At 39.3% G+C, this 13,223-nt stretch overlaps 1 protein-coding gene across 1 annotated transcript in view; it reads right to left on the bottom strand.

The window, feature by feature from the left end:
- Positions 1-6,926, bottom strand: part of KLC1 (kinesin light chain 1) — a 108,541-nt gene extending 101,615 nt beyond the window's left edge. The window contains exon 1 of the mRNA XM_069103786.1: positions 6,798-6,926. The gene's annotated coding sequence lies outside the window, so the exon portion shown is untranslated. The remainder of the gene's footprint in view (positions 1-6,797) is intronic.
- Between the last annotated feature and the right edge of the window lie 6,297 nt (positions 6,927-13,223).

Here is a 13,223-nt window from a genome sequence, read left to right as displayed (position 1 = left end):
AGGATACAGGAGAGACCAGATTGGGGAAGGGAGTATACAGTGGGATTACTGTTTTGGAGTGGTGGGTAGGGGAAAGATGGGGAGAAAATTCATAACTCAAAATCTTATGGAAATGAATGATGTAAACTAAAAATAAACATAAAATGTAATTTAAAAAATAAAATAAGTTCATAAGCTTTGAAATTTAAAACTGCAATGATCCTTTCCACATTGAAGGGATTAGGTCTGTACACCTCCCCCCCCCCCAACTCAGCATAAAATTTGTTTGGCCCTCCCTTCGTAGCACAGAAAAAGTCTGAATTTTTTCTTTTTCTTTTATGGGGTGTTTACAGTACCTTACTGTAAAATTTGGGTTAAGTATTTGGTCACAAGCTACATGTAGGTCAATGTTAAATAAAAATACTGTATGAAAAAGAAAACAATGAGCAATAGATCAGGGGTAATATACACAGGGGGCAAAGGGAAATCCAATGTGGCTAAAGCACAATGTTTTTCGAATGAAGAAATGTGTGATAAGCCTTGAATAGGTTTGACCTAGCTGTTAAGGGCCACAATCCAATCCCAATCTGAAGCCCAAGATTTGGCTTCCACAAACATTCCTACATGACTATCCTCCTCTCTTAGTTTTAGCCCCCAGGACATGGCCTCCAGTAGGGTACCCACTATTTATTTTCTTTAAGAAAAATAATATATTTTGTTTTTACATCACCTTCATTTCTAAACATATCTGTCTTTTCTCCTCTCCCAAGATAGCTATTCCTTGTAAAAATTAAATTAAATTAAAAAGAGACAAGCATTTTGGGAAAACTAACCAACACATCAACTAAGTCTCACAGTAACATTCCATACTTAGGGCCACCTCATCAGCAGAAAAATGAAGGAAATTACATTCTCTTCACTCTTTTTTGAGACCAAGATCGATCATCATGATTACAGAGCATTTAGTTTTGACATTTTGACCTTTCCAAATGACACTCTTGCAATCACTGTGCGCACTGTTTTCCTGGTTCTGCTTACTTCAATATACATTAGGTTCATATAAGTCTTCCTGTGCTTTTCCATACTTTTGATATTAATTTCTTATGCAGTAATATTGCATTACATACAAGTACCAGAATGAGTTTAACCATTCCCTAATCAATGAGCATGTACTTTGTTTCCAGAACTCAAATTGCATGAGCATGGTATAATGGAATTCATCAACAAAATACAGTTTGTCTATATATAGCTCCTTACTTATGCCCATGGAAATAAAAGGAATAAAATGAAAGATATTAAAAAAAAAACTAATGGTTGAGTTGTGCCCTCTCAGGTTCTTGTAGACCCAAGTAGTCCTTTTACCAGGTTATACACAAACACAAATCCAGTAGTTATAGAAACACAGTTTGGGTGCCAAGACTCAGACCTCCTCGTCAGTCACTCCCACAGATAAGTAGCAAAAGTCACCTGGTAGCTTTTCAACTCATTGCTTCTTTTTTAATTTTTATTTTATCTTTATTAACTTCTAGTTTACATCATTCATTTCCACAAGGTTTTGAGTTAAACACTTTATTAACTTCTAGTTTACATCATTCATTTCCACAAGGTTTTGAGTTACAAAATTTCTCTGCGTTTTTCCCCTACCCACCACCCCAAAATAGCGATCCCACTGGATATCCCCTCCTTCAATCTGCTCTCTCCCATGTCTTCTCCCATACCCCCTCTGACTTTCCAGTAGGGGACAGTGGATCTCTGTGACCCAGTGCCTGTGTGTGTGTTTTTTTTTTAAAGCAATTGGGGTTAAATAACTTGCTCAAGGTTACACAGCCAGTTATTTTGTGTGGGTGTTAAGTATCTGAGCCCGGAACCAATCCTAGGTCTCCCAACTCTGGGGCTGGCACTCTTATTCACTGTGCCACCTGACCGCCCCCATCCCCAGTGCCTGTGTATCTTATTTCCCATTTACATGGAAAAGAATAGAAAAGAATATTGATTATAGTATATATATATATATATATTTTAAACATTCGATTTTAAAACTTTGAATTCCAGATTCATTCCCTTCCTCCCTTGTCACCCACCCTTACTAGGAAGATAAGCAATTCAATATAGGTTGTATATGTGTAGCTATGCAAAACATTTCCATAGTAGATATATTGTAAAAGACTGACTATATTTCCCTCTGTCCTAACCCGACCCCCACTTGTTCTATTCTCTACTTTGATCCTGTCCTTTTTCAAAAGTGGGTGCTTCCAACTTCCCTCCCCCCCCAACCTGCCCTCCCTTCCATCATCCCCCCTCTCATCCCCTTACCCCCTACTCTCCTGTGGGGTGAGAAACTGTATTTAGTGTGTATTTCATTCCCTCCTCAAGCCAAATTCAATGGAAATAAGGTTGACCCATTCTCTTTTGCCTTCCTATTCTTCCCCTCCATTGTAACCATTTTCCCTTGCCTCTTCTATATGAGATAGTTTACCCCAATCTGTCTCTCCCTATCTCCTCTCATTATATTCCTCTCTCACCTCTTAATTTCACCTTTTAAGTGTCATCCCTTCCCATTAAACTGATCCTGTGCCCTCTATTTATGTATATCTGTACATATATATATATATATATATATATACACACACACACACTCACATATGTATTCATACTCCCATATACCTTCCTATATAGACATATATGTAGGTGTATATATATACACATATACACATTTCTATTCCCTTCTATTATTCTCATACTGGGAAAAGATTAATAAGCTACAATTATTGTTTTTTCATGTAGGAATGTAAACAGTTCAACATTGATAAGTTCCTTATGATTTCTTTTCCCTGTTTACCTTATCATGCTTCTCTTGCTTCTTGTATGTCAAACTTTCTATTCAACTCTGGTTTTTTCATCAAGAATGTTTGAAAGTCCTCTATTCCACTGAATGACCATATTTTCCCCTGAAACATGATACTCAGTTTTGCTAGGTAGGTGATTCTTGGCTTTAATCCCAGCTCCTTTGCCCTCCAGAATATCATATTCCAAGACCTTCTATCCCTCAGTGTAGAAGCTGCCAGATCCTGTGTTATACTGATTGTGTTTCCACAATATTCAAATTGTTTCTTCTTCGCTGCTTGTAATATTTTCTCCTTGATCTGGGAATTCCGGAACCTGGCTATAATATTCCTAGGAGTTTTCTTTTTGGAATCTTTTTCAGGAGGTGATCAGTGGATTCTTTCAACCTCTATTTTGTCCTCTGGTTCTAAAAAAATCAGGCAATTTTCCTTGAGAATTCCTTGAAGAATGATTTCTAAGTTCCTTTTTTGATCATGGCTTTCAAGTAGTCCAATAATTTTTAAATTATCTCTCCTGGATCTATTTTCCAGGTCAGTGGTTTTCCCAGTGAGATATTTCACATTGCCTTCTATTTTTTCATTTTTTCGGATCTGTTTATGATTTCTCATAAAGTCACTAGCTTCCATTTGCTCCAATCTAATTCTGAAAGAATGATTCTCTTCAGTGAGCTTTTGAGATTCTTTTTCCATCTGGCAAATTTGGCTTTTTAAAGCATTCTTCTCCTCATTTCCTATTTGGTCCTCTTTTGCCTTTTGAGTTAGTCTATTTTTTAAGGTGTTATTTTCTTTAGTCAGGTTGTTGATTCTCATTTCACAATTTTTTTTGCATCATTCTCATTTCTCTTCCCAATGTTTCCTCTACTTCTTTTATTTGGTTTTCAAAATCCTTTTTAAGCTCTTGTATGGCCTGTAACCAGCTTGTATTTTTCTTGGAAGCTTTTGGCGCAGGAGTTCTGACTTCACTGTCTTCCTCCTGTTCCATGCTTTGATCCTTTTTGTACCCAAAATAGGAGTCTAATGTTGGATTCCTCTGTCTGCTTTGCTTCCCTTGTTTACTCATGTTGCCACTCAATTACTTGACTTTTGGGCTTTTTGCCATAGTAGGACTCTGCTACCAGACAGGGGAGCTGCATACCAAATGCTGGGGCTTTCTCAGCTGCTGAAGGTATTAGTTGGGTACCCTCTCTGAAGCCTCCACATACTCTTGCAAGCTGGTCACCCACCCCAGGACCTCCACCCTAGACTGCAATCCAGATCCCAGCAAGTTAAAGCAAGAGTGATTACCCCTGAGGCTGGTTGCTTGGACGCCCTACAGTCTGCAGGCCAGGAGCTGAAGCTGCCACGTGGTGGCGGCTGCACAGCTGCATGGACATGGCACCTCAGTGGCTTCTCCCTCCAGGGGATAAAGGCCAATGCACTCCCAATCTACTCAATCCTAAAGTCCACACTGCAATGATCTCTCACTTTGTCCTTAGCATCTATGGGTTGGTAATTCTGGAAACTGCCACAGCTGCTGGTGATCTGAAGTCCCTCCAGCTGGGAGCTGATCAGACCTGCTCTGGGGGTAAAACCTCTGGCTTTCTTGGGCTGGGCTTGGCTCCCAGGGCGCTGGGCTGGCTGCTTCCTGCCAGCCTGCCAGGCTGTCCTCAGTGGGAGGTTAGCTTCTCTGTGTCATTTTGTGGGTTCTGTAGCTCCAAAGTTTGTTCAGAGTCACCTTTTACATGAATTGGAGGTGGTGGGAGTTGGAGCCCAGCAGAAGTCCTGTTTCTACTCCGCCATCTTGACTCCTTTAACTCATTGTCTCTTATAGCATCAACGTCCTGTCATCTGTGGGACACAAGTCTAGGGTCTTCTGAGCTGATCTCTTTGTCTCCTCCTCAAAGGCAACCAAAAGCTTATCTGGCTCCCTGATAAGTTCCCCATCCAAGCTGGCTAGTTGGTTGCTCCTCTCCAGTCACACCTCCACTCTGTTTTGGCCTCCAGCTTTATGTGCCCTGAGGCACATCCTGACTATCTCAGTCTCCCTTAGAAAATTAAAGGGGGAAAATCAGGCTCTCCCCAAGCAGGTATCATTTTGTTTTCTTTGTTCTTCCTATCTCTTTAGCTCTTTTCAAGTCATCTTCAAAAGTTTTATATGTAGGGTTACCTGAAATCTTAGCCTATGTATATATATATAAAACTCCCCTCCTGGATCACTGCCTTGTCAAAATGGAAGGGCTTTTTTTAGTTCAATGAAAGGATGAGCAAAGCTATATCACGTTGCCTAAGATGGCAGGTAACAAAGGATGAGTTCTGACAAAAGGTGACCTTCTGGAGAAGAAAATCTTAAACCATTCCAGTATCTTTACCAAGAAAAACCCATGGATAGCATTAAAATGATAAAAGAGATGACACCAGAAGATGAGCCTCTCACATTGGAAGGTGCCCAACATGCTAATGGGGAAGTGTAGAAGACAACTCCAAGTAGCTCCAATACTAATGAAGCAGCTGGGCCAAGGTCTAAAGGAAGCTCCACTGCAGGTATGTCTAGTGACAAAAGGAAAACCCAGTGTTATAAAAATCAATATTTCATAGGAACCTGGAATGGAAGATTTCTGAATGAAGGTAAGCTAGATGTGGTCTAACAACAGATGGAAAGATTAAACATCAATATCTTGGGTGGAAATGAACTTAAATAGATGGGAATGGGTGAACTTAATTCAGTTCATCATTACATATGTTACTGTGGACAAGAATTCCTTAGAAGAAATGGGGTATCCCCTCATAGTCAATAAAAGGTGAGAAAAGCAGAACTGGGGTATAATCTCAAAAATGACTAAATATGTCTGTTTAAATCCAAGGCAATTCAGTTCAACATCACAGTAATGTAAGTCTGTGCCCCAATAACTAGTACTGAAGAGGCCAAAGTTGATCAGTTCTCTGAAGACCTTCAATGTCTTCTAGAAATAACACCAAAAAAAAAAAATGTCACATTCATACTACAGTAGGAATGCTAAAGTAGGAAATCAAAAGATAATTGGAATAATAGTCAAATTTGTCTTTGGAGTACAAAAGGAAGAAGGGCAGAGACTAATATGGCTTTGTGAAGATAACTTGTTGGTCATAGCAAACACTCTTTTTCAACAAGCCAGAATGTGACACAGGGACATCACCAGGTGGTCAATATCAAAATCAGATTGATTATAAACTTTGAAACCAAAGATGTAGAGGCTCTATACAGCCAGTTAAAACAGTACCAGCAGCTGACTGTGGCTCAGATCATGACCTTTTTACCACTAAATTCAGACTTAAATTGAAGAAAGTAGGGAAAACCGTCACACCTTGCAGGTATGACTTAAATAACATCCCTTATGAATATGAAATGAAAGAGATGTATAGATTTAAGGGATTCAGTCTAGTAGATAGAATGCCTGAAGAACTATGGACAGAGGTGTAATGCCATGCACAGAAGTTTTCCAGAATTGCTACTGTGAACAGCCTTTTTTTTAAGGTTCTAATTACTCAGTATAGTGATCACTCTATTCCATAACAAAAGCAAAACATCCATGGAAAATCAAGGTACAGCATAATTCAAAATAGAGCATTCACCATATTTCAACTTATCACAGAAAATCACAATATAGTTGTTCATATATGTTCACAACATAGTCTCAAAGTAAAATAGTCACTCAAGTTAATTCAATCAGTCACTTATCAATAGTATCAAAGTACACAGTCAAAGTCTTCCACTCTTGGGGCAAAGTCTTGATTAACTCAGTCACTAATCAGTAACAATAGTCAAAGTACTCAAAAGTACAATCAGTCACTTATTCAGTAAAGTCTTACTAAGTATCACACAAAATTCTCCACCCCTTAGGTCACTAGTAAACTGTAATTCCATAATTACTCAGTACCCAAGGAGAGGTCTTTTCTTCATCTTGACTTGGGGCCTGTTCTCAGATTCCCTGGATCCCCTTCCATGGTCCCAGATTCTACCTGGATTAAATGGCAGACAGCTCCCAGTTCCTTGACCAGCTTTCTGGGCAGGTCCTGCTCCACACTGGCGTTCACAGGGTGTGGTGCATGTCAGCTCCTTCATCATTTCTGCTCCAAGGAATTCAAGGCTCAACCAAGCCACAAACAAAGTCTCAGCATCCTGGTCATGCTTCAGTCACCTGGCTCCTGGGCTCTTGGGCTCTGGGGCCCCTGGCTCCGGATTCCAGACTCCTGACTCCTGGGTCTGGGCTCCTGGGATCCTGTTCAGAAGAAGCTCCACCAAGACAATTTTTCAGGACTCAGTTCTCCATTCTTCTGTAGCTGCTCTGCCACCAGATCTCAGTATCAAGGAAATTCTGACTGTGCCTCTCTGGAGCTTTTCTTATATACACGGTATTACCTACATCACTTCCTTCAGCCAACTTCCTGTTACATCAGTAACAAGGGGCAGGAGTTCATACCTTCTGTTTCTCCAAACAGAGGCTTGATCAGTTACTAAGTGTTAAGTACCTGCTACTTTTGCCAACACAAAGGGATCTTCAAATTCAAAATTATATTACCATTACAAGAGGTTCACAATATTATTAGGAGGAAGCAATAAAAAACATTCCAATGAAAAAGAAGAGCAAAAAATAAAATGGCTGTCTGATGAGGCCTTTGCAAAGGAAGTTCCAGAAAAAACATCTGCTTTTGCTTTGTTGACTATACTAAAGCCTTTGACTGTACAGATCACAACAAAATGTAGTAATTTCTCAAAGAGATGGGAATACCAGATCATCCTGAGGAGCCTGTATGCAGGCTAAGAAGCAACAGCTATAATTGAACATGAAACATCTGATTGGTTTAAGATTGGAAAAGGGGTGCAACGAGGTTGTATTATGTCGCTTTGTTTATTTAACTTATATGCAGAATACATCATGTACAATGCCAGGCTGGATAAATCGAAAGGTGAAATTGCCAGGAAAAATATCAACAGTCTCAGATATGCAGATGATACCATTCTTATAGCAGAAAGTAAAGAATTAATAAGTTTCTTGATGAAGATGAAAGAACAGAGTGTAAAAATTGGCTTGAAGCTTAATATGAAAAAACAACTTAGATCATGACCACTGGCCCCATTGCTTCCTGGCAAATAGAGGGAGAAGAAATGGAAGCGGTGTCAGATTTGACACTCTTGGGTTCAAAGATCACTGCAGACAGTGACTGTAGCCATGAAATTAAATTCACTTGCTTGTTGGAATGAAAGCTATAGCAAATCTGGACAGCATATTAAAAAGCAGGGACATCACCTGCTGCCAAAGGTCCATATAGTCAAAGCTATGATTTTTCTAGTAACGATATACTGCTGTGAGAGCTGGACTATAAGGAAAGCTGAGCACCATAGAATCAATACTTTTGAATTGTGGTTCAGGAGAAGATTTTTGAGAGCCCCTTAGACAGCAAGGAGATTGACTAATTTGTCAATACTTAGAGAAATTAACTCAGACTGTTCACTGGAAGGTCAAATACTGAAACTGGAAAGTTGTCTTTTCTTTTAACTGACTTTTCACAGGGCAGGGGGAGGACCAAGCAATCATTTGGGGTTTGCTGTGTCATGCCAAAACATCAAGTCCTTTCAAGGCGGGGTCAACAAATGGTGAGAAGCAATCAGAGACTTTGTCATCTCTGGCATACCCCAGTGCTGAGTCACACATGTGGTCAGCTGGAAGCATGCAGTGAATAGCTGCACATGCTCTATATAGCCCATGTTGTGGGGATTTAAACATTTTTGTGTATCTCTGCATACAAGTGGACACAAGTGGCACAGAGCCCCCTGCTTACAAGCCACTGCAAACTGAAAAGATATTAGAGAAGGAACCAAGAGAATCATCCTTTGTTGCTCCCTGAAGGAGAAATATTTCTACTCTAAAGAAGATAGTTTTTAAATTTCATGTAAAATTTTGTTATTAATAAAATGGAACAGACTACCTTAGTTGGCAGTGGATTTCCTAGGACTGGAGGTCTTCAAACAGAGGAAGGATGATCACTTGGTGACAACATTAGAGAGAAGATATCTGTTCAGTATGGCTTGGACTAGATGGAGGACTTCAGAGTTCTCTTCTTTAACTCAGGTCATGATTGGCTTGACACAGATATAAATTTAAGGGAGGGAAACATGGGAATAAATCTTTCTGATGCATATTCCCATGTAAAAAAAAAACTCCCAAAAACAAACCCAAAGAATAAAAATATCTGATTTGTACATTTTACACACATACACACACACACACACACACACACACTTTTGTTCACACCTTCACTGGGAATGTTATGTGGCTCATTCTATTCTCTCAAGAAGGAACTTCAGTTCCTCTGCAAGTACTCAGGCTAAGAAGACAGTGAATATAGGGCAAGTTTTACCTAAGCAACAAAAACACATAAAGGGCCTGCATACAAGTCAAACACTTCTAATTTCCATGAGGCAAAGAACTCTAGAATGTAAGAAAATCTACCTTTTCCTATCCCCCACCTTCCTGGACTACATGGTTTCCAATCCACATGGTTCACTGTAATAGCAAAAGGCTAGGTCAGTCTTGCTTCTCAGTATATATGGTTCTTTGCTATGTCGATCTCTCTTCCTCTGCCCTGGCTCCCTGCTGTGTGTCTTCTCATATAAGTTCTGTATCCCAGGACTCTTTCTCTCATTAAAGATCTCTCATGGGGCGGCCAGGTGGCTCAGCAAGTAAAGAGCAGTGGCTCCAGTGTCAGGATGACCTGGGGATCAAATCCGGTCTCAGATACTTAGCACCACACCCAGAAATAACTGGCCATGTAACCTTGAGCAAGTTACTTAACCCCGATTGCTTTAAAAAAAAAAAGATCTCTCATTCTCTTGTTTCTCTCAGGGCAAAAAAGGGTAGAACCATAATGTTATGGAACAAATTCAGACTTTATACTTCATTAATATTGTGAGCCAAGAAGTGTGTGCCTCAACTCAATTGGAAGCGAGAGCCTCAACTATAGTAACCCTGAATTCTTTCATCTTTCAGGGACACTCCACCCTGAGTAGTACTCTAAGTCTGAGAGAGAAATGTAGATGTCCCTAAAGTAGGATGAAGTCACCAGGGGGAGAATAATTGACTCTTTAATGATCACAAATACTTGCTACTTTGAGAAGACCCTTAAATGACAGGGTAGTATTATAAGTAAGGAGAATTAAATAGGACTCTGTGAAGGCAGGATTAACTAAAAGTAGAAGGGCTCAATTCACTAATGACCTTAACGATTTTGTCCTTTTGGTATGGGGAAGAGCCCTAGGGTAATCTCTAGGGAAGATGAAGTTCCACTAAAGGACGAAAAAGAGTTTTGGGGAAATTGTTTATGAGTTTGGGTAGGAGTCCTCTCTTTGCATTTTTGTCAGCTTAAATTAAATCTGTCCTGTATTTTATATAGTGTTAGCTTGAGTACTTGCTGAGGACTTTTCAATTTTTTCTGTAGAATTCTAAACATCAATTATATCTTTATATTCCCAGGGGAAAAGACACAATACTATCTATTTGTTAGATGTTAGATGTCTTTGAGTATTTGAAGGGCTATGATATGAAAAGGAGATTAGTCTTATTCTTCCTGGCTCTAGAGGAGAGAATTAGGAGTAATGGGGTCAGGGAGTGGGAAAGTTATAGATGTGAAGATTTTGGTTCAGTTTCCTCATCTATAGAATAAGGATACACTACCTTCCTCTTACATTTGTTGAGATGCTTATGTAAACATATGAGCTCTTGTTTATTTGTACTTTATGCATTTATCAGACTCTCCCATGTATTGTAATTATTAATATATTTTATTATATTGTATGTTGCTAACATAATTATGTATTATAGAATATATTATTACATTATATATAATTATATTATATATGTCTTTATCCACACCACCCTCTGGACTCTGGGGGCAGAGGATCCATGATTTTATATCCTCCAAGTGTCAAACATAGGGTCATGAACAAAATAGATAATAAGTATTTACTAAATCAATGTTGTGAAAGGAAGTACTTTAGGTAGAGAGAGAGGTCAGGGCTATAGGTACTTTTAGCTTTGAGTATCATTTGCTGTGAGTTATTGTTAAAAACATAAAAGTGGATGAAATTGCCAAAGAAGAGTGTACAAAGAGAACAAAAGAGGACCAAGGACAGAGGTTACAGGAAACCTAAGTGTAGGCAGGGGATGGTAGGAAAAAAAACCTGTAGAAAGCTCTGTCAGAGCTGGGTAAGAGACAAATGCAGATCCCTCAACAGTGGCAGCAGCAACTCCTGGGATTATCAACCCACAGCCTGGAAATTTTAAGAGCATCTATCAGAACTTCCAGGGATCAGGATGGCAGAGTGAACCCTGGCTGCTCCAATCCCTCCCCCACCCTGAAAACACAGAAATTATTGCCCCAGAGCAAAATTTTAAATAGTAAAGGCTTGGGAGGCCTAGAGGAAGGGTGTGGCTAAGGCCCTGCCTCAAAATGGGTAAAAAACAGATTGCAAAGACAAAGATTCTAGAATCCTATTATTGTGAGAGGGAGAAACCAAATTCAGAAGGAGACAGCATTGACCCCACACCCACAGCTGAAGCCTGAACAGGGAATATGAACTGGTCTCAAGCCCAGAAAGCATTCTTAGAAGAGCTTAAGGACTTTGAAAACCAAATTAGAGTAGAAGATAAAATGACCATTTCTTTTAAAATCAAAATCGCAAAATTAGAAAAATATTTCAATGAAGAAAGCAGCTCCCTAAAAAAAAAAAAATTTGTGAACTAAAAATGAAATCTTAACATATGGAAAAGGAACTTCAGAAACTGAGGAAAATAATTTGCTAAAAATTAGAATCAACCAAATAGAAGCTAATGACTCTATGAGGCACCAAGATTCAGTCAAACAAAGCATCAAGAATGAAAAATTAGAAAAAGAGGTAAAATATCTCAATGGAAAAATAACTGACCTGGAAAACAGATCCAGGAGAGATAATCTGAGAATTATTGGTCTACCAGAAAGTCATGATAAAAAAATGAGCCTGGACAACATCTTCCACGAGTTCATCAAGGAAAACTGCCCTGAGAGTCTAGAACCAGAGGGTAAAACAGAAATCAAGAGAACCCACCGGATACCTCCTGAAAGAGATCCCGAATTGAAAACTCCACAAAATGTTGTAGCCAAATTCCAGAATCATCAGGTAAAGGAGAAAATACAACAAACAGCTAGAAAGAAACAATTCAAATATCACAGAACTATAGTGAGGATCGCACAGGATCTGGCAGCTTCTACATTGAAAGATCAGAGGGACTAGAATATGAGATTTTGCAAGGCAAAAGAGCTCAGCTTACAACCAAGGATCAGCTACCCAGCAAAACTGATCATAATCTTTCAGGCAAGGAGATGGTCATTCAATGATATGGATTTCCAGACCTTCCTGATGAAAAAGCCAGAGCTCAATGGAAAATTCAATCTCCAATTACAAGACTCAAGAAAGACCTAGAAAAGTGAACAAGGAAAACACACACACACACAAATTGTTATTTAATAAGAGCAAGCTATTTACATCCCTATATGGGAAACTGATACCTGTTAATATTGAGAATTCTATACTTATCATGACATTTAAAAGGGATGTAGATAAATAGAGGGTGTGGGTATAAATTAAATGAAATGATGATAAAAAAAACCTTATTAAGGGCAGGGACAAAAAAAGGGACTACAGTGGAAGAAGAAGAAAGAATGAAACAGAAAAGGGTAAATTATGCCACACAAAGAGGCATAAAAACATTATAGTAGAGGGAAAGGAGGAAGGGAGATAAACATTATATGAACTTCACCCTCATTGGTTCTGGTGCAAGGAGGGAATAACATAATCAGTTAAGTATAGCACTCTATTGAGAAGAGACATAAAACCTATCATAATAGAGGGAAATAAGGCAGGAAGAGGAGGATTGCATGAGATCTATTCTCATCAATCTTGGCTCAAGGAAGAAACAACATACCACATTAAGTATAAAAATCTATCGTATCCTACAGGCAATAGGAGGGGGGAAAGGCTAAGAAAAGGGGGAGGAGTTAGAAGGGAGGGAAGAATTAGTAAGGGAGAAAGGTAGGAAAAGGGAGAGGGGCTGATAAGAAGGGAATACTGAGGGAGGCAGCAGTCAAAAGGAAAACTCTTTTTTTTTTTTAAGCAATCGGGGTTAAGTAACTTGCTCAAGGTTACATGGCCAGTTATTTCTGGGTGTGGTGCTGAATACCTGAGCCCAGGATTCGATCTCCAGGTCATCCCAACACTGGAGCTGGTGCTCTTACTCACTGAGCCACCTGGCTGCCCCTAAGCAATTGGGTTTAAGTAACTTGCTCAAGGTTACATGGTCAGGTGTTTCTGGGTGGGTGCTAAGTGTCTGAGCCCAGGATTCGATCTCCAGG

The sequence above is a fragment of the Petaurus breviceps genome, unplaced genomic scaffold (assembly GCF_028583685.1).
Source record: "Petaurus breviceps papuanus isolate PSGF00001 unplaced genomic scaffold, PetGlider_PUasm1.0 64, whole genome shotgun sequence".
Lineage (NCBI taxonomy): Eukaryota > Metazoa > Chordata > Mammalia > Diprotodontia > Petauridae > Petaurus > Petaurus breviceps.
This window is presented reverse-complemented; position numbering and strand designations above follow the sequence as displayed.